Genomic DNA, 20,689 nt, shown 5'->3' with positions numbered 1-20,689 from the left:
CCCCTTGTTTGGTTTCCAAGCAGGCAGTTAGTCTGAGCAACCACAAACATATATCTTGTAACCAGCTTTGATGTAAGAGAGCAGCATTGCCATAATTCTGGAGATATGTCTTTGTTTTCTGAACTATATTGGCAGCCCGTGATACCAGAATGTCAAAATGACATTCACTGTGTATTACACAGTGTATAAAAATTTGTTTTTACATTTTGTCTCCTTTGCCCTTTTCAATTTTGCTTTATTTTCTTATAGTTTTATAACTTAAGCTGTACATATTTGGAGATGTTTTTTTCCTTTCCTCATCTAGCTTTATGGCTTGTTCTGGCTGAGATGTCCTTACATGATTTGATTTTACAAGAAATATAGGCTAACACATGTAATTGTTCCACAGTGAACCAATCTGTCTGGAGCACTGGGGGAAGATATATATTAAAGTTTTCTTTCATGCTATTTACAGACCATATTGCTGGCACTACAAATGATGCAAAATATTAGGAACTGCAACAAGGCTTGGGCTAGTTAGCAGGGAGCATAAATATATGGTGGGGCCAAATACTCCTCAGAGTAATATTTTCATCAGAAACAGAATGTACTGTAACCAGGGGAGATAAGCATGAGTAGGCTAAACTGACTATGCTTAGAGACAACATGCAACAACAGCTACAAATCACACACTGCTGAGTGACACTTGAAAAATTGAAGCCTGATTCTTCTATAAGGAAGAGCTCTTCCAGCTCCAAGTAGGGTGTGAGGCAGGAGCAGGTCATGGGGACTGCCAAAGTGTGCCAAAATGCATCCGTGCCAACAGCACAGAGCAGCTGTGACATTAGCTAGGAGGGGAGGCCAGGCTGTGCTCAGCCTCTGGAGACCTGCCACTTGGTCCTTGTGCTGGTGGCAAGTGGCCCTCTGATAATGGAGTGTTTAAGGAAGTGTCACAGAGCCAAGTGGATTGAGAGCAGGGAATCATCGTGGAGGAGCTCAGTAGCCTTTTCCACGCAAAGAAATGGTGTTTCCAAGCAGGAGAGCAGTGATGAAAACAGCCAAGAATTGTTGCTGAGGTGGAGTAGCAAACCTTGTTTAACACAGGGTGCATTGCAGCGGTATCAGCAATGTGGAGTCAGTGCTCCAAGTGCCGCATAGTAGGACTCATTTAAAGAGGCTATTGTAAAAGTCTTCAAGCCAGTTAATTACCAGTTTTTGTTATGTCAGGAACTCCTTGAGTTAAAGCAGAAAGAAACTATTCATGAATATGTTCCAGTTCTGTAGTTTAATGGGACAAATTTAAAAAAGAAAAAAAAAGAATGAGAGAATGAAACTGATAAAATGATTTAGTTCATGGAAAGATTGAAAAGCCGTACAAAAAAAGCTGAAATTACATATTGTGCCCCATCTACTCTTGCATAAGCCATTGAAATTGCTGGAGACTTAGCTGGACTAATCGTCCATTGCAGTTATGCATGAGCCTTAGGGAGTGCACAGGGTGCATATAGGCCAAAGCACCAGCCTATGAAAGAGAGAGAAATTATCCAACAGCATTTTTTTAAATGTAGATGTCCAGGTATGAAAAGCCAAACTTGCATTTAAAAGAATTGAGAGCAAGTGAGGAATTTAATTTAATTTATTCACCAAGTGGACTTGAAGAGGTGTGAAAAATGGACTGAGGTCAGCCAGGTTGGGTGGGTCTCTGAGCAACCTTATGGAAGGTGTCCCTGCCCCTTGCAGAGGGGCTGGAACTAGATAATGTTTAAGGTCCCTTCCAACCCATTTCATTCCATGAAGGGATGCTAGGCAAGAAAAAACTTCCAATGGAAAACAAAAATCTACAGAAGACATTAATATAGGTTCATTCCCCTCCTGCTTACACGAGTTTTTCCCTCTGCACCTCCCTGTTTGCTGTGAAGTTACTGATGGACCACGGTTATTGCAAGCAGATTCGGACCTAGAAGTCCCATCTGATCAGAAAAAAAGTAATATTGCATGCTGCATATTGAATTGAACTGCAGATATTGGAGTAAAGCCTTTTTAGAACCTCTCTCATACTATCAGAATTCTTCAAACATTTACTTTGCTCCTTCAGAACACCCTGAAAATCACCAACACATCTACTGAATTGAGTTTTAAAAGCAACTCAGAAACAGAAACAAATCAGTTTTTGGCTCTACTGGCTAGAAGAATACTGTTGCCAAGGGGGTGCTTCCTGCACGTGTCTGAGTACCCCCGAAATGACCTGTCAGGTATATATGTGTCCTGGTTTCTTCTGTTGCAAAGAGTTTGTTAGGAATTTAGCCTACCTCTTGAGAGAAGGAATGAATCCAGCTTGCCATAATACCCATCTTCCTAAATCTTACCATTCCACAACCGAGACCCCAGTCCTGCTCATATATTATGAAGCATCTTGGAGGAAGCTTTTATGATTTTGTGCCTATAAATGCAATAATCTCTCAGAATATGGAGAAAGTGCAGAGGATATTGGACACAATTTGTTAGATATTTTCTCTTGGCATTACTTGTATCTTTTAATCCATGGTAAACTTCTCTGTGCTTGGCTTTTCAGTAGTCCCCAAGTCCTACACCAAGCACCTCAGGAAATGAGACTACTGTAATGTAGGGCTGACCACACCATAGAGGTTATCAGCCTTTCAGTGGTGCTCTCTTCCCAGGCCTGATTTCCCATTTGGCATGCTGCTCCTCACTTCTCCCTGCTCCTGCTCCCTTCCCCTGCCCAAGGGCTTTGTTCTGGGTGTAAGAGCCCCTGTGAGGCATGCTGAACTTACAGGGTTCAAGACATGAGGTTTTTGCTGTGTTGTTCTTCTTTAAAGTGCTAATTTGGTTTTACTAATATATTTTCAATGTTTGGGATTAGCAGAGCTTGTAAGAACACATCAGACCTGTCAGGTTTACAAGTCCACTCACCACCTCCACCCCCTTACATATATTTTTAAATGGCTAATTAGAAGATAATGCCAGTGGAATGAAATAGTGTCATAAGATAATGATCTCACACCACTATAGAAATGGTAAGTGGAAATGTTTATTTTCAAAGGAAAGAAACACTGATCATGTGCCTAATCCTATATTCTTAAACAAGTAAAATTCCTCTAGATTTCAGTAGAGCCTGAGGTGACAACATCCTATTACTGTGGCAGTGTTTCTGGATACCAAACGGCCGTAAGTGATGCAGTCATTTTCTCCAAATGATACTGGTGCAGTATTGGAACAGATGTTTCCCTTACCTTTATTAGCCTGTTGTATCTTCTAACTTGGAGGACAAATTTTGCATGTGCTTCATTGCACCAGCTTACACGACTGTTTTTAAAATATGTGCTTTAGGAAGCAGTGAGCTGTGGTTTGGATGAAGTTATGCTTATTTTTAACTTACTGACAGTTCATAGTGGTGAAACATAAGTCTCAGTTGCTACTGCAGGCTCCCTTTGGTACACTGAGGATCCTCTCTGTTTAAGATGACGATGGTCTTCCCTCTGTCCTTCTGGAATTTTGGACAAGGGTGGTCTTAAGTTCACCTTTCAGGAGTCAACCACCTTCCCTTTGTGGTGGGGTGAGGGACTACTCACAGGTAACAGGTACAAGTGCATTAGCCCTCCTGGACTCACCGTTTCTGTTCCCCAGTAACAGAATTGAGATAATGTGGGGCAGATTTACCTCTCACCTTGTGTTTGTACTCCCACCAGCAGTGCTGCTGGGGGATGTGTTGTGCAAATTCTTCCCCAAATCACCTTCCAGGGAGCTTCTCTCTACTAGGAGGTAGCAGTAACGGGGTGACTACATTCACCTTTACTGCCTCCCCCAGGCAGGCCTGCTTTCTATTGCAGCTCTGGACTCACTTTAGATGCAGGGCTGTCTTACAGACAGGGGAATTCTGCAGTGGAAATTGGAGGCAGCTAAAGAGCTGCTTTCAGAGAAAAGCTTGATATTGAAAGCATTGAGGTTTTTCCTGGCCAGAATTAACTTGCACAAGTTGTCAGTTCTTCTCCATGGAAGGTGGTCACTGGTTTTCAGAATTACTGCTGTTTTCACTATTAATGAAGCTTCATCTTTCCATTGGATCATCTCTAACCTGCTGTAATTGTTTTTATTTTTTACCTTGTTCACCAGTTCATGTCTAAATACAAGAAGATGTTTATATTGCATACATTCAGCTTTAATTGGCCCTTAAAAGAAGGTGTTGATTAGAATCTTCTCAACATCAACAGCTCGCTCGCACAACATTCTCTAATTACTGTTTATTAATTTAGTTCAAGTGGCATAGTTGAAAGCCCTGCTCAGATGGGAGAAGTAAATTGTCACTGGTATTGAATATGTAAATTATGTGCCATGTAAGTTTCCATGAAGAATGTTTAAAGTTAAATGTTACCCACATAAAGCCTTCCAGTTTCATCTAAGCCAGCCATATGACAGCTTTGCAAAAAGTGTCATGAAAATTTACCAGCTCTGGCAAAAAAAGTACTTGCCTATCCTTTACTTTTTTCCATTAACATAATCATGATGATAATAATAATTTATTTGCCCATCAAAAAAAAAAAAGTAATCATTCATTCTGTCTGGCTGGAGATTTGCAAAGCTGCCAATTGAATCTGAATTACATGTTGCTACAGTATAGACATTCAGCAGCCTGGATTTTTTGCCCTAGTGCAGTAACCCTCCCTTCTCTTTAATTAGCTGATAAAGTCAGAATTTCTTTAACAAAGTACTCATTAAACATTGCCTTGTTACATTACTTTAAAATGCAATTAAAAGTTTTAAGGGTGTCGTGGAGTTTGTGTGCCATTGTCAGCATCCATGTCACTCACTATCGGTTTCCACCCACTCACACAGATCAGAGGCCTCCTGTTAAATATAGATGGCACTTCATAGCATTTCTATATAGACTAGGCATAAAACAATATCCTGATGAGGATGACCTGACTGCACCTTGTATTTCTGGAAATAAGACAGGAATGGAAGGGAGGGCATTCTAGAGGAAGGAGAAGCTCAGTGTATTTGTTGTCCTTCCACCATTGCAGTTCTCTCTCTATGGCCCTTTGCGTGGGAGTAGCTGCACATTGCTGGTAAGTGTGCTGCTTCCAAGTCTTCCCAGACAAAGCTGCATGGGAACACCACATAGTTATTTTATTAAGCATCTGAAACAAGAGAGACCAGACATCGCGTTAAAAGAGAATGAAAAATATCCAATGCCTGAATGCTGCCTGGGCCTTCACCCAGTCCTCTCACTCTCGTTGGCTGCTGTTATCATGAATGGCACTAATCAGTTCCAGGAAATCTCTACAACAAGCATTATGTCACATATGGTTACATCATTCCCTCTAACTTCTAGGGCTTCCTGTTGACATCTTTGGAGCTCTTCTACTACCAAATGGTACTAGAAGAAACGCCAAGCTGTATTTTTATCCACTTCTGTCTGCCAGAAGGAATTCAAATGTTTCCCTTTTGCAGGTTTCACCTGCTGGGTCTCATCTTTGCTTCTTAAAATGAGCAAACCTCAGTGGACCTTCTCAGGGTCTCTCCAGATGTTTGCATAAAGGATGGTAAGTGCATGTGAGGGATTATTGAGACAGAAGGGGCTAATGCTTCTGCAAAAATGTATTTTTTCTTAATGTCTACCAAATTGCTAATCCAGCCTGTCAGCTGTGTAACCTCTGTTATTAATTCCACCCCAGGAAGCTTTTTCTCTGTTTCATTCTTAATTCTTTCCTAGTAGGTGCTGCACCCCAGTGTGGGCAATGTTTCACCCTCTCATTGATTTCAAGCATTGTGCTGCTTAGCATTCCCCTTTCTCCTTGCAGGGCCATCTCCAAAGGTAGGAGCCATTTCTCTCTCGGAACAGACAGTGACACCCCATCAGCTTCTCCTTGCAACCCCCACTTGTCCAACTGCTTTGCTGAAAAAAGCGGGGCTCAAAGTCTTTCCAGATCTAATGAGCAAGATTTTTCCTTCTCAAAAACCCCTGTGCTCCTTGGTTTGTGTGGTTTTTATTCTTATTATTTGTCTGGTTTATACCTTCCTTTCATTCTAAGAGTTTTATTTTTGTGGCTGTTTCTGTGTTTATTCGCTGCTGCAGTAGGTATCAACAACATGATTAAATTCCAGCTCTGACTGTTGCAACATAAGCGCTCTGCCTTCATTATCTGCAGTGCCTAAAACTATTTGATCTCTAATAAGTTCACCTGCAAGTGTGCCTCATTTGCATGATGAGGCTAACTGGTGCAGCCTGGGTGCATATTGGTCTGTGATTTCAGTTTCTCTTCGATCAGATGCATCAAACAGAAGGAGCTATTAGAATTGCCAGCGACTGTATTTTTTTGTGTTAATCATGCCAGAATACTGGGAGTCCCAGGCAGCCTTACCAGGCTGGAGAAATCCAACGATAAAAAGCATGGGAGTGCTTCTGATATCAGAGCACACACAAAACAGTGCTGTGCTGGGGATAGCTGGTCCAGTTTGATGGCACACAGTGTTAAGATCACACCCTGCTCCTGAGCAGGTTATTCAGTAGCTTTCTTTGGTGAGCTGCACATCCCATTGCTCCAAGCCCCTGAGGGAGCTGTGTCACCCAGCAAGGATCTGTCTCCTGACCCATCCGGCTCATAGCTGGAGGTGTCCTTCAGCATCTCTGAGGGTCTCTGCCTGACTGTCCCCAGCTCACATTCATCCTCACTGGTCCTGCACTTAGATCCAGTTGACATTTATATGGCAGTAATACCAAGGGTTTTACTGTCCAAAGTACATAGGAAGAGAAAATGCACCAAGCTTTTAGGAATCTGAAACATTCTTTGTGTCTGAAACGGAAGCAGCAGACTTCAAAGCTAAATGTAAGAAGAGAACAGCAGCTCAGTGATTGTGAGTTTCGTAGCAATAGTGCTGAAAACGTGTCAAGTTGCCTATTTCCTTTCTAGATCAAGCTCAGGATAGGCTTGTGTGTTTTACTGTGTTCAGCCTGACTTCCAGAAATGTGATTTTCCCCATTGCAGCATCCCTTACTTCTCTAATTTCAGATTTCAGCTTCTTACATTGCATTTTCATTTGAGACAACTTTTAATTGAGCTGAATGATCTCTGAGAACATCAAAATGTATCTCATTGATCTGAATGGGTCCTAGACTGAGTTCACATTTCATACACAAAACCAACTGTTTTCTTTTGCTCTTGGGCTCACACAGCTCACACAATAAAAAACTAAACCAAGCAGAACCAAACAAAAGAATTCTGAGGAGCTCATCAGCAGTACTTTCAGTAATTTTTCCCTAGCACATACTTCCAAGATTTTTTTTTAAATGTCATTCATACATCATCTGCCCCAACAGACAATAGTTGTTCCAGAGAAGCTGTTGCTCTCTATTAGGTCAATGATCAGTGAACTAAACATTTTCTACTTAGGCCTTCATATGATAAAAGCCTAAGAGCTTTGAAGGAGCCATTACAGACTATTGCCTAGAAGAAATATCCATTTGAAAATTCAGCAATTATGTACTTCTATAATAGCGTGTAAAAGGAGCTCTGGACCCATTATGGGTTATTGAGTAAATAATGTATTTTTAAAAGTGTCTAAGTAATTTATATGATAGCCTGTATTGGCAGCAAAGAGTGATTGTAGACTAAACATTCTGTCTTTCTCTCTTTTAAAAATCTCATTTAAATCCCTAAATAGCAATTAAAGAAAGAAATCCCTGATGCAGTTTCAGTATTTCTATAGTAGTCAATAGCTAATGGCTCTGACTTTGCTGCACTGAGGCTGCCATTTTGTGCTGAGACAGTTTTCTCTGGTCTGACTTACTTTTTTTGTCTTGATTGGATAAGACAGGAGGTTTCATTATCAAATATAATGTAGAAGTGTCCAGAGGCCTCCTGGAGGTCAGACTCACAGTCATCAGACCTACCCATAATCAGGAGCATCCACTAGCCGGAAGAGCCACCAGCCCAGAGAGAGAAGACAGGAAGATGTCTATCCCTATTTGGGGGAAAAAATGAGTCTTGGACAGAGGAAATATGTTGTCTGAGATCATGAAGGGAACAAAGAACCTCTGCCCCTCAAGTCCAAGTTTAGTTTCCCTGCTTTATATGCGGACCTTCCACAGAGAGGCTGTTCATCTGCTAATGCAAACTGCTCCTCTATCAGGTGACCTCAATAGTCTTTCTTCAGATCTCTGCATTCAGTCCTCTCAAGCACAGACCCTGGTCAAAGCAGATAGGAAAATACTGCAGTTAAACAAAAATTACATTGTAGCAACAATGTAATTGTTTGTAAAACAAACTTGTTTTCCCCTTGTAAGCACTGAGTAAGTTTCCTTAGTCCTCCCATTTATTTACATTCTGCTTCCTGCCATAACAGGAACATAGCATAGTCACCTCGTTAATAATTTTCTGTTAAAATTTTAAAGAATAAGTTGAAACAGCTGTTTTTTAAAGAAACAGTGGTGCTTGAGCTGCTCTGAATTTTGGACATTATCTTGGGATCTCCAAATATCTGTTAGACCAAGCAGCCTTCAGTGCCCCAGGGACAGTACTGGACTTCTGTACCTGCGCCTTACAATATTGCAAAGGGCCTGACTTGAGGCAGCAGAAGTAAAACTGTTTTCTTCCTATGATGATGCTCCATCTTAACTCTTTTTGATGGTACTTTATCTGGCATAAATTTGAGACAAAGTCACTTAATTTAGTGCTCTGGAACCTGCAGGTCCAGACCTGTGTTGTAACTCATTTTGTACATGAAACCCTTACCAGCCAGCGGGAAGAAAGCATCTGTTTTCCATGACTACCAGGAGTTCTGATTTCCCTCTTTAGAGGCTGTGCAAAGTCTGTTCCTTTATATGTGTGTTCAGAGCATATTGTGTGTGCTTCCCTATGCTCTTCAGTCATATCTCAAGAACATCACCTTTAGACCTGAATTTGAATACATCTGTTTAATTTCTCATTGTTTAAGGAAAGTGCTTCTGATGCAATGAATAGAAGTGTGGTATTGTAGCTGCCTTCTGGGAGATATCAAGAGATAGGTCTTTGTAGTGAGGATGCTGGCATGTGAAAGTTTTTTTTTTCATGTGTTCGGAAAGACACAAAGAAGAAAAGAAATGTAAGGGTACCAATGAACACATAGCTCAGAAGACAAAAAAGAAAGGGAGTGACTTAATGTAGAAATGGTAGGGAGAAAGGTGAAGTAAAAAATGGTGAAGGACTGGTAACAGAGACAGAAATAAATGAAGAAACAAGGTGAAAGGTGAAAATACATTTAAGTTGTATTCGAGCAAAACATATAATGCCTAAAAAAGCAATCTGTCTCTCTCAGAGTTAGACTGTATTTGTCACTTTGGAGAGTTATCTGTTGGGATAATTGACTGGCATGATGATGAAGTACCTATCACTGGAGCATTTCTATGACAGAGTAGTCAAAAATCTAGGGAATGCTGCCAGCTATTGGATGAACCCTTCCAGTTCTATGTTCTATGACCCATAATACATCCCATAATACGTGAGTGGGAGCAGCTACCTCAGTAACTGTGTGATCACGGAAAACCTGTTTCTGACCTGGTCACCTCCTCACTGAAATTCTCTATGATCTCAAAGACTAAACAAGGCATATAAATTAAGTCTATGAGGAAAATTAATATAGAAGGAGAAAAAAAGAAAAGGAACTGGTTGACTGCAGACAACATTTTCTTCTGACCTATGGACCCAATGCCACAAAACTTGCAATTTTCCCCTTATACTGAACAATGCCATTCTGCAACAAATATAAATTTAGATACAAAGCCAAAGCCCTCACAACTTGAGTTAAAAGATCTCAGCATCTTTCTTCCAAGAACAGTTATTAATTGATCTACTGTGCTTCAACACTACATAATTCTGTTCTCCCATTCAAGGAAAATTCCTTCTTATTTTAACAAAGGTCACACTTATGAAATGATTTGGGATTGTTCTAAACTGGTGAATATTTTTAGCAAGCCACCAGTTACCATCACTCTGTAAAACAAAGTGCAAAACAGGCTTTTAAAAGTACAGTCTGGAGAGGCATCAGATTGAGATGAAACAAACTTTCATTCTCCCATCACGTGAAGTTTCTCAGGGCTTGCCAACAGGATGTAGCAAAGCTGAATATGCTAATGTCAGTGGTCCCCTCTTGGAGGCAGGAGACTTGGGTTGCTCCAGTACATATATACATATTCAGTAGAAGAAGGCACAGGCCTTTAAAGTGACCACTCCCACCCACAAATCTGCCCTGTGGTTTGTTTTTTTTACACTCTGGGCCACTGAGTACAATGCTGGTAACTGGAGGAAACTGCTTTTTTTTTCCTGACAGTACTTTAGAGACATTGGATTCATTATTTGAGGGTGTGTGTGAGATTCTGGAAGTAGAATTTATGTCTGCTATGCTGTGAGATCTTTGGTATGATATTGACTCACTCATTGGCACCTGAGAGAGGTTTGGGGAATTCAGCAAGTTTTCAACAATCCAGTTTGAAAGATTAAACAGCATTATAGCTCACTCAGGTTTGTCCTAATTTTATTTGATTTTCACCATTTCTAATTGCATAAACATATGCAGCCAAGTATGCAGGTGGGGACTGGGATGATGTACAAGGACACTCAGACTCCATAGGCAGCTAATTGGTGGACTAAGTAATAGGGCACTTGGAAAGACTGGAATTTTTTCAGAACATTCTGGAGTAAAATCCTGTCCCCATTTAAACTGAGGCAATCAAGAGAGGAAACATTTTAGCTATAGATTCTGTTGGAACTGAAGAAAGAGATGAGAGGAGCTATCAGATACAGAAAAAATACAGGATGAAAGTGGTTGTTTTGGGCAAGATTCATTACTTATTTGTCCTGGACACAGGAAAAAGATAGAAAGTCTCAAGTTCATAGAACTAGCCTGATAAATATGGTGATAGCAGAAGGTTTTTGATCAGAGCTAAACACAAGACAAGCAATGGTTAACAATTTCAGATAATAGCATGGGAAATGAGAAGTCATTTTGTTGTGAACATTGTTATTGTTAGCAAATGCTAAGCTGTAATATTTTCAGTGATATTTTATATTTTGTTTTAGAAATTAAATCTGTTTTTTCTATGTATAGGAGAGCTCTTGAGCCCCATGTTAAAGTATGCTATGGTAAAGTGACACCAGCTGAGGTACTGGCCTGGCTGTTTATGTGGGTGCTTTCTCATGAAATAGTATTGCTGTCCATATTTGTTAAGGTAATGCTGCTGTTGACTTATTTTCTACAATCAAAACAGAAAGAGGGGTAGGAGGGAAAAGCCTACACTCCAGCTTTTCCTCTGCAGTGTTCTTTATCTCTGATTCAGCATCTGCACTATGAAATTCGCCATGAATGAATGAACACTCAGATGTCTTCACTTCCAGCAGAGAGGACACAACTCTCAGGCTGAATTAGGCTGTTTGGAGAGGTTTACCAAAAGCTCCATGGGTTACAGACACAAGACTGTTCTCTCACACTGGTCTGAACTGAGCACTTGGTGGGTAAGTAAAATTTCACTTTTTTTTTTCCTTTTGAAAAGCAGAATAAACCAAAGAAGTTGGTCACATATTTGGACCTGGACTTCCCAGTAAAGGCTTGCAAAGTCCTCTAAAAAGTCAAAATATTTAGTAAACAGATCATGAAGTATTTTCTAGCAAAAAAAAAAAAAAAAGAAAATACAAGAGGGATTTAATAATGTTGAGATGTAGTTCTCTGTTAATGACTTTATTTTCTTCTTCCTCCTGTTTAGGTAGTAACATACGAACTCTGACCACATCACCGGTGTGAAATTGCTGATTAACCTTTTGACTCGGACAATTGGGACTTCTCTCAACACCAACTGGTAATGCAGAAGACCATTAGTAGTTAATATTGGGACATCCCAGCTCCAGATGTCAAAAGGTTAATGAAAAATCAAGTATCCTGCTTTTACTGGGAAACTTGGAAACCTTCCCCCCAAAACAGTTCATTTTTTCTGATAAATAAGCCAGACTGCCTGAGCTGAGAAAGACGGGTGTTTTGCTAATGTGTACAGCTGTTAATTGAAAAAGATTTGGATATGCTTGTTCTTCTGGATGTAGATAAGAGAGATTTGCTGGCAAACTTAGTTGGTCTTGAACACCCCTCTGTTCAAATACACTACATAATAATCACGCTTTGTTCTTTCTGTAACAGCCATGGAGGGATTTTGAGGGGAATACTCATTTTCTTTAACTCATATCTGCCAGTAATCATTCCTGGCTTAAGACCAGCTGCCATTTATGTGTTTTATGAAAATATAACAGTTTTACACTCAAAACTATTTTCTTTTTAGGTAAAAGCTTCAGCACAAGCTGGTTCCCCGTATCTACCATAAATGCTATTTATCACAGATTTTGGTCTTTAAAACAGAAAGATAATGTTAAAACATTTTGATTACCCTTTCCTTGCTGCTATCATTCACAACCCATCTTTTCTAATTATGGTATTAGGACATTTACATAACCGGGAAAAGGGTCCTTTAACTACATTTCTATTATGTTTGGCACTTCTGTGAAAGGATATTATATTCATGTGCATTAGAGATTGCTTATAAAAGATCAAGACAATAATAGCAGATCAGACGATAAAGGTTCCCTTTTCTCCTCCCAGACAGGCTGTCTCTGACAGAAGAATACAGTTCATCAAAAGTGTCTGCAGGTTGTCAAACTCAGTGAGATTTGGGGACACTCGGAGGCTGTCATGGCCAACAAGAAGATTTTCTGTAGGGTTCTGCCATCATTCACCCTCAGGAAATAATCACTCACTACATTCTGCATGCTCTCATGATAGAGCTCTATTTGAGAAAAAAGAGCCATTTTATCAAAGGACAATATATCCCTTCTCTTGGTCCATGTAGCTTCCATTATCAGACCATAATAAATCATATTTATGTTCTCAGTTAATAAGACTGATTACAATGCAGGTTACAGGCATGGGAAAAGAAAACCAGGTGAAAAGATGTTTTAATGAAAATATGATAAGCAAACAGCTTCTTGTGAACATTTCAGGCTGTTATTTGTAATGATCACAGGCAATTTTTGATACATCTTCTTTAGCAATGGTTTAAGCTGCATAAATTGGCTTGCCACTTTATGCGTTGAAATAGGAAGAATCCCAGTGTCCTTCTTATGTTGTCTAGAATCATTATATATACATTATAAGCATAAAATGAGTTTAATGTATGTGCTTTGAAAAGAAGGGAAAAACAGAAAATCAGGGAAGACTGATTTTAATGCTGCTCAGAATGATTTTGAAATTTTCTACTCATCTTTGTTACTAACGGTGCATTTTCCATGAAATTTAGGAATGACTTGTACTGCTTTCATCTCCTTAAAATTAATATACTGTGCTTTCTGTTTCTCTCAATGTTTTCAAAGTTTTTCTTAGAGCACTGTGCAAAGAGACAGAGAGAAATTCCCCACTCAAAGTGTAAGCATATCTGCTGTTAATGCTGAGGGGAGTTAAGTGTCTGCTTCTACAGGAAAATACACCCCAGTGTTCCTGAAGGCACCCTGTTAAAATGGTGCAAGAATGTTTAATTCCTGCACACGCGATGCATTCAAGGGCCAACTTCCACTTCCAGAATTTTTTTAAGTGATTAAGGCAGTTTTTTATTAGAGTAAATATTCTGAGTTCAGCATGTAAGTCTATGGAGGGAAGTGGCTGATGGACTGTCTTGCTCTCATCTTGTGAAGTCTTATTTTGCTAGTACGTTCGCCATTATACTTTCAAGATGAAGTTAGACATTTAAGGAATAATTTCCTCCTGCTGATACATAATTTTGACTGGGTCTCTGAAATTCTTCAGCACTTGTAGAACGATGGTGACAAAGACTCCTTGGTGTTGTATCTGCAGGACCTATTCTGCTCTCTGGCATTTCCCTAAAATCACTTTTAAACAAATTTTAAAGCTTTGTATTTGGCCTGGCTCTGGAGAATGGCCATAAAATTACCTTAACCCTTTTAGGACACTTCAAAAGAGCAATGCCCATATTAGAAACAGCAGACTGCTCTTCAAAGGCAATATCCTGATACAACAACAGACATAGATAATGTACTTCATGATGGAACTGCTTGATACAGAGAAAAACATGTTGTAACTGCCTTCACCGTGAAAGGGGTTTAAAAATGCTGCCTGCCAACTCCACAAAAACCAGAGCTGCTATTTCGGTTAAAGGCCAGTGGATTGTATTTTTCACGTCAGTTTTCACTAACCTCAAACATCACTGTTATGACGGACTGTCATCCAACCAAACCAGCATTCTGTTGAGATTCAAGCAAGCAGGAAAAAAACCAAACATGAAGGAAATTTAAAAGTCCAAGTAGTAATTGGGGGGTGCATGTGAGCGAACTACTTTCGTGTAACAATACTGATTACTGAAAATGAAACTCGTAAAAGAAAATAAACAAAAAGCAGTGCTTTCTGAGCCAGTAGTGTTTTTTTGGCTGGCAATTTCTCTTTGTTCTATTTCATGACACCAGGCTCAATGGTTGAAGGGGTGTTCTGGGCCAGATGTCAATCACAATGTCTGACATAAACAAAAATAGCTAAAAAGGCATGCCAGCATCTTCCTTTTGTTTTCCCATTAGCTCCATTTTTCTTTTCATAGGCTGACAAAAAATTACTGCCTCCAAGTGAATTCAGTAATGTCACTATATATCTAATATCTAGGAGACCTTTTGTTTTAGCTTTACTGGGCTTAACCACAAAAGACACTTGACATTGACAAAGAATCTGTCAAACATACAATGATCAGTGCAATGAAACCTCTCATGACAGAAGGGCACTATTCTGCCTCCCCCTTGCCTCCAGCAGCAGCCTGTCTGAGCAAAATATGCTGGAGCACATGTAGCAGCTGAACCATTACAGAGCAGGCCAGAAGCTGAGATGTGTCTTGTTTAAATTGTCATAGCATATTAGTATAATTAAAACTGCCAAAAGAGTAGAAAAGATAGATGGAAATGTTACATTACTTGTTTCTAGAGATTAACCTCCAGCCAGAGCTGAAATAGAGAGACATGTTTTAGATTTCTTAGAGCTCTGATATGGAAGAAAACAAGCCCAAGAGTACATCTCTCGAAGTGCAAGACATGAAGTCATAGTTCCTATATTTACACAAAAAAAGGAGAAATAGTGCTTCAGACAGACACTCTGTTTCCTCTGTGATTACAGCTCCCATTGTGGGCTGTCCTCTGCAGAGCAGTTGTATCATCTCTCAGCTAATTCACTTCCACTCCCCTCTGTGCCTGTGAGGTTTTGACACCTCTTGGGCTTGCTGATGAGCTGATGTCACAGCTCCTCACACTGTCCCCATCTGTGGGCTTGGCTAGTGCTCCAGGTGCCCAGCCCCACAGCAGTACACAGTGACCCATGGTCCAGGCTCTGGGCCTCAGCAGTGCCCAACAGCAATGGTCAGGTACTCATCCTGCACAGGTTTCATCCTTTGGGCATGCCCATCCCTGGGGAAGAGAAACAAATGCCTGCTGGAGGCAGGCATAGCTAGACCAGCCCTGAGACTGCTCTTGAATCCAACCCCCTTGTACACAAGAGAGCCAGAAAGGGAAGACTTAGATTGCTTTGCCTAAGCTGTTTCTGCTTCTCATTGCATGGGAAGATGTTTGAACAATGGCTTCAACTTAAAATCTGACCTTTCAAATGCCAAGCTTCATGCTTGTTTCTGTGTTGAATGTATAGATATGGCTTTCTAAAACTGACCCTGAAAATTATGTTCTCTTCATCAATGAGATGTTTTCCTTCCCATGTATCGTTATCTCATAACTATTCAGGACAAACTAGTTATGATCCAAATTTATAATTATGCCCTGTGTTTATATCTGGTGGTAAGAAAATTAGTTAAAATCTTCTGTGTGTTTGTTCAGTTGTAGATGTTGGAACTCAATTTATCCAGAAGCTGGGGAGGACCTGAACTGGCTCAAGCCGTTCTGAAAGAGAGAAGAAGCAGCACAACCATCCTCTAACAAAAATGGTACATTCAAGAAGAAGCTTCAGGAATCAGCTAGGCCTCATGTTCATTCGCTTTAAGTATTAATGAACTTCAGAGCTTTTCCTCATTGGCTGATTTTCTTTACTTAAAAAGATGTTAAATGTGAGCCTTTAATTTTAGGTTCCCCATATTTCCTGTATTTCCCAAATTTAAGTCTTCATTAATGACTTTTCCATATAGGGTTTCTCTTAAATTTCTGTCAGGGCCTGTAGATGTGCATAACTAGTAAAAAATATGTTATCTGCATTTAGTGTCGGGTTTTGGAACCCTCACTGCCAAGTCACCTCTCCACTGCATCTCACCTCACATGCATTTCTGTGTAGTGCCAGGAGAAGAATGGAAAACAGCTATGAAGTAAAAGCAGATTCTGCTCCCATTAAAAGCAATGAAAACTGTGCTTTTACTTCTATTTACTCATAATAGCGGAGAAAAACGAAGTGGAAACAAGCACAACAAAACACCTCTGGCCAGCTATCTCCAATCTAACCAAGCTTCCACTAATGAGGTGCTCTGGCATTTAGGAAAGACAAGTTCTTCTAGAAATGGAAAAAAACCACTGAGTTTTTCTTCCAGTTCTGAAAGGCTAGTGAAAAAGGCTATTTCAAAAAATGGATGACAGTCAAACTTATAATGTTGTCTGTGCTATTAAGTACCTAGAGATGCCCATACAGTTTCTTGTCAATTAAATGCTTTTACATATATATTTGGCAGCTTATTAAATATTGAAACTTATATACCTTACCAAATTATTGACTGTATTTATAGGGTCATTTAAATCACCATAAATTTTTTGAGAAAGTTAATAATATCAAATTACTATAGTGGAGTAATTTTCAGGTCACATTTTCTAGAAAACTCTATACCATGGACAATCACATAGTCTATTAAACAGAACAGTACAGTTTGTGGAAAAGATAATAGTCCAGATCATGAGATAGCACCAGATTTCATATTATGATTTCCAGATGTCTTTGTGAGCTTAATGCATACAGCATTGGTTTAAGTCTAATCTGCATGGCAGAAATGCAAGTTGTTCCAATTTTCTTCTCACTGGGCCTGTGTGGAGAAACAGGAGGGCATTGTTCTGCTGCTTTGTAGAGAGAAGTTTACCCGAAGGACAAGGGAGAGTTGCACTTAGCTGTGTCCACATCCTCATCTGGCTGCAGAAAGCTGGCAAATCTGCTCCTGATGTTTATCTTCCCACCTCAGTAGCCCTTTTCCTGCACACTTGTCTCCACACAGTGTCTTGGTCACCCCAAAACATTGGACAGAACTGGCCTCCCTGTCCTGTCCCCAGCCCTAACCACTGGAAGCATCAACATTCTCTTTTGTTTAGAATGCTGGAAAGATGTGTTACAGCAGCCTGTCACAGCTGTCAGGCTTCTGTGACAACCTGGTTGCATTATTCTAAGCAGTGTGTGTAGATTCTCTGAAGAGACAGAAAGGCTGGAATTTCCCAAACTGAACATCATATATACTCACCCAGAAGCTCCTGGAGTGAGTGTCTGCAACCAGCAGGCAGCTTCCCAGCTGTTTCCAGGGTGCAGCTTTAGAAACAAAGTTCCCCGAACATCCACTGTAAAACAATGTATTGCATCAGTTTCCTGAATCAGGGACTAGGTGAAGTCACATTACATCACTGGCAGCCTGGGGAATTTACAGCACTTTGCAGGGCAGCCCAATATCCTCCTGTGCCCAGATGTCCACAAGTTTCTGGTGGGTCACACGCAACCATAAACATTAAATAGTATTTCCTCTGTTACATTCCTGATGGAGACCATTCTACTGGTACAGGTAGGTGGGCTAGATAACAGTGCAAGGACCTGACAGGACATTTGCTTTTCAATTCTAGCACTGTTGGGCTGGGAAGTGAAAAAGAGCTCTGCAAACAGAACAGGTGTCTGAAATGACAGTGCAAAGGGAAAAAATGCTCAAGGCTACTTTTCCTCCATGGAAATCTCAACAAAAAAATGTCAGTTTGGGGCTTTTTGAATTTCTCTCTGGAGTCAAATATTCAGTGTGAATTTACAAAGGAGTGTGAGGAAGGAGTATTTTGGCTCCTTCAATCCTGTGTTACAAAACCTCCCAGGGCTTCAGTGAGGATTTTAGCATCTCGCAGTCTTCAAATGTTATGCTGTGCAAGGATGTGCTTATACATAATTTTGTAATTGAAATGGCATGTTTACTGTTCTATTTCATGCTTGATTGTGTTTTTTAAACACCTTTACTCATGCTGTTAGAAGTGGGATTATAATTAAAATGTCCTGTTGAACACCTTGTTCAGTTCAATGAAGGCATAATAGAAGTATAAATACTTGTTCTTGTTGACTCTGTGATGTCAGCACAACAAATGCAGTAAATGTCATAAAACAAATCTCTCTTTCACCAAAGCATCTGCCAGAAGGGAAGGGAAAACAGAATTTGTGACTGGGCAAAGAGGGGCCCTCCCCTTTGGAAAAAGGAAATACTTTGAGATGTTATCTGTGATATAGATGTGTTAACTAAGGCATGGAATGATTGATTGCTTTATCTAGTTATGAGGCAAAAGAAAAAAAAATCAGAGGGGAATTTGTTCCTCTACTCACAGTCCCTTGGCCTAAAGACTAAGTAGCACTTTCTCCTACACTTGCCATTAGGAAATGCCAAGTCTGCCTGTGAAGTATTAAGGAGCAACTTATATTTATTAATATTCCTGTTTCCTTTAAATATATACAGATATGCAGACTTCAAGTCTTTATGGTGGAGTGGAACTACAACACAATGTCCAAATATTTCTGTCACTGACCAGTGGCTTCAGAACTTTAGCATAGCAATAATGGTTTCATTTTCTTTGTGTTTTCTCTTGTAGTCTAAGTTACCACCAATTATGTGATGTCTAACCTTTCTGGCAGGCATATATTCAGTCTTAAAGAGCTTTAAATTACTTCACAGCTTGAAATTACATGTAAGAAGGGATGTTCCAACATTTAGCCTAATTGATGCTTTCTTGGGCAGTTTACTTGGATACCTTGGCTCAGTTTCCTCCTCTGAAAAATGCGGAGAACAATGTCTGTGTTCCTTGTGCTCTTTGATGTAATAATGTTTTTACTGTACTAAATACTAGGCTCTACACTGCACAAACCCCATGAGGTTTTAGGTTTGTGTCTTTTCACTGGCTGAAAGAGGGCTCTCAAAACCAGTCCTGGGATGTGTAATATTTCCGTGCCAAAGCAGGACTTTCCAGTCAGTAGCTGCCCTATAGAAAAAGCCCATGTGATCTTTACGAAGCAGGCAAATAAGCCGACCCAAAGGCTATGGAAATTGCCTGCTGTGCACAGTTTCATTTCCAGCTACTCCAAGCTCAGCAGAAGCTGGACATGCAGATTGTTCACAGAATTTAGTCTTTAGAATGAAAGCAGTGAGGAAGTGACAAAGTAGGAGGTTTTTCCCCCTGGGATGAGAGAGGCAGGTGGGTACATAGGATGGTCCAGTCCAGACCAGAGAAAGATTCTGCAGCAGGGATAAAGCTACAGAACATAGAACAAGCAGGACAAAATGGACAAGAATGTTGTCAAGTGGGATTGCAACAAAACTTGGTGTATTTCTTTGAATGTCTCATTATATGTACAGGTGCAGCTCTACACACCCACACATGCTGCATTTATTTCAGTGTGTGATCATATAAATACCTGCAGGTGTGATACTGAAGAGATACCCACGCTGAGGCATGAATATGGAGTTCCACATCTGTATTGGCTGCCTGGTTCACACAATGAACTTGTGCAGTCAGTGGGTTCTATTTCCACCTCCTGTACGCACTTCACAATTAAAACCAAAGAAAAGTCCATTCTGGTTTTGACATTTAACAGGATATCATGGCATAGAACTAAAATATGTGTATGGGACAGTCATCATAACCTCACTGTGTTGCACATTATATACAAAATAAGGATGAAACTAATTTCAGATAAAAATGGCCATATCAATTAAATGTATAGTAATAAATCCATAAAGTTGGAATTTAATGTGTATTTTGGAACACCTAAAACTTCAGCTGGGCTTCAGTGCAGTGGTTGGTTTCTCACTTCTGGCACACACTGAGATGGCTCCTTCTCTATAGTACCATCAGATAGTCCATAATACATGGGCTGAGAATCGTGGCTGCTGCAAAACTATGGTTCTGAATTTTCTGACTTGCTTACATGTAAAAAGGTCTCAGCCATGGCATTACACTTATGCAGCTGGTTTAATTAAACAATAACATGTCGCTAACTACTTGTCTATAAACACCCTCCTTTCAGTGTCAAAAATGTAAAAGAGCTAAAGGATATAAACTGGGGGTAACATTTTGCATGTAATTGCTGCCTGCAGAGACTCAAGGTCGTCAAAGTTTCTTACCTTTTATAAGGCCTTTAGTGATAACTTTTGTTTCCCAGAGAGAAAAATAAACCTACCAAAGTTCCTTTGAACATTTCAGCAGCCTTTCATAGTGTTAGCTGTGATAGTAATGGTGTCACATTCCTAATAAGGATGTATACAAACTGTGTTTTAGGAGTCCCTGCTGCTTTCTTTGTGGAAACTATCTCAGATGCTTTGGGATTATTTGGCAGTAACTTCTTTTTGCACCATGATTTCACAGAGATCTTCTCTGTTATCTTCTTTTCAGCACATTCCTTTGAAGATCTAGGGAGAAAATGTGGTGCT

At 40.0% G+C, this 20,689-nt stretch overlaps 1 long non-coding RNA gene across 2 annotated transcripts; it reads left to right on the top strand.

The window, feature by feature from the left end:
- The first annotated feature begins 5,262 nt into the window (after positions 1–5,262).
- On the top strand, positions 5,263–20,257 carry LOC111932831 (uncharacterized). 2 transcript variants are annotated; one of them, XR_002866379.2, is made up of 4 exons: positions 5,263–5,540; positions 11,309–11,483; positions 11,732–11,824; positions 15,882–20,257. It is a non-coding gene; the product is annotated as an uncharacterized LOC111932831 (long non-coding RNA). The 2 variants fall into 2 exon arrangements; XR_002866378.2 differs by having other exon boundaries at positions 5,350–5,540; positions 11,732–11,883.
- Positions 20,258–20,689: the final 432 nt, after the last annotated feature.

This window comes from Cyanistes caeruleus, chromosome 9 (genome assembly GCF_971803275.1).
Source record: "Cyanistes caeruleus chromosome 9, bCyaCae1.hap1.1, whole genome shotgun sequence".
Lineage (NCBI taxonomy): Eukaryota > Metazoa > Chordata > Aves > Passeriformes > Paridae > Cyanistes > Cyanistes caeruleus.
Note: the sequence above shows the minus strand (reverse complement) of the source record. Positions and strands in the feature narration are given on the sequence as shown.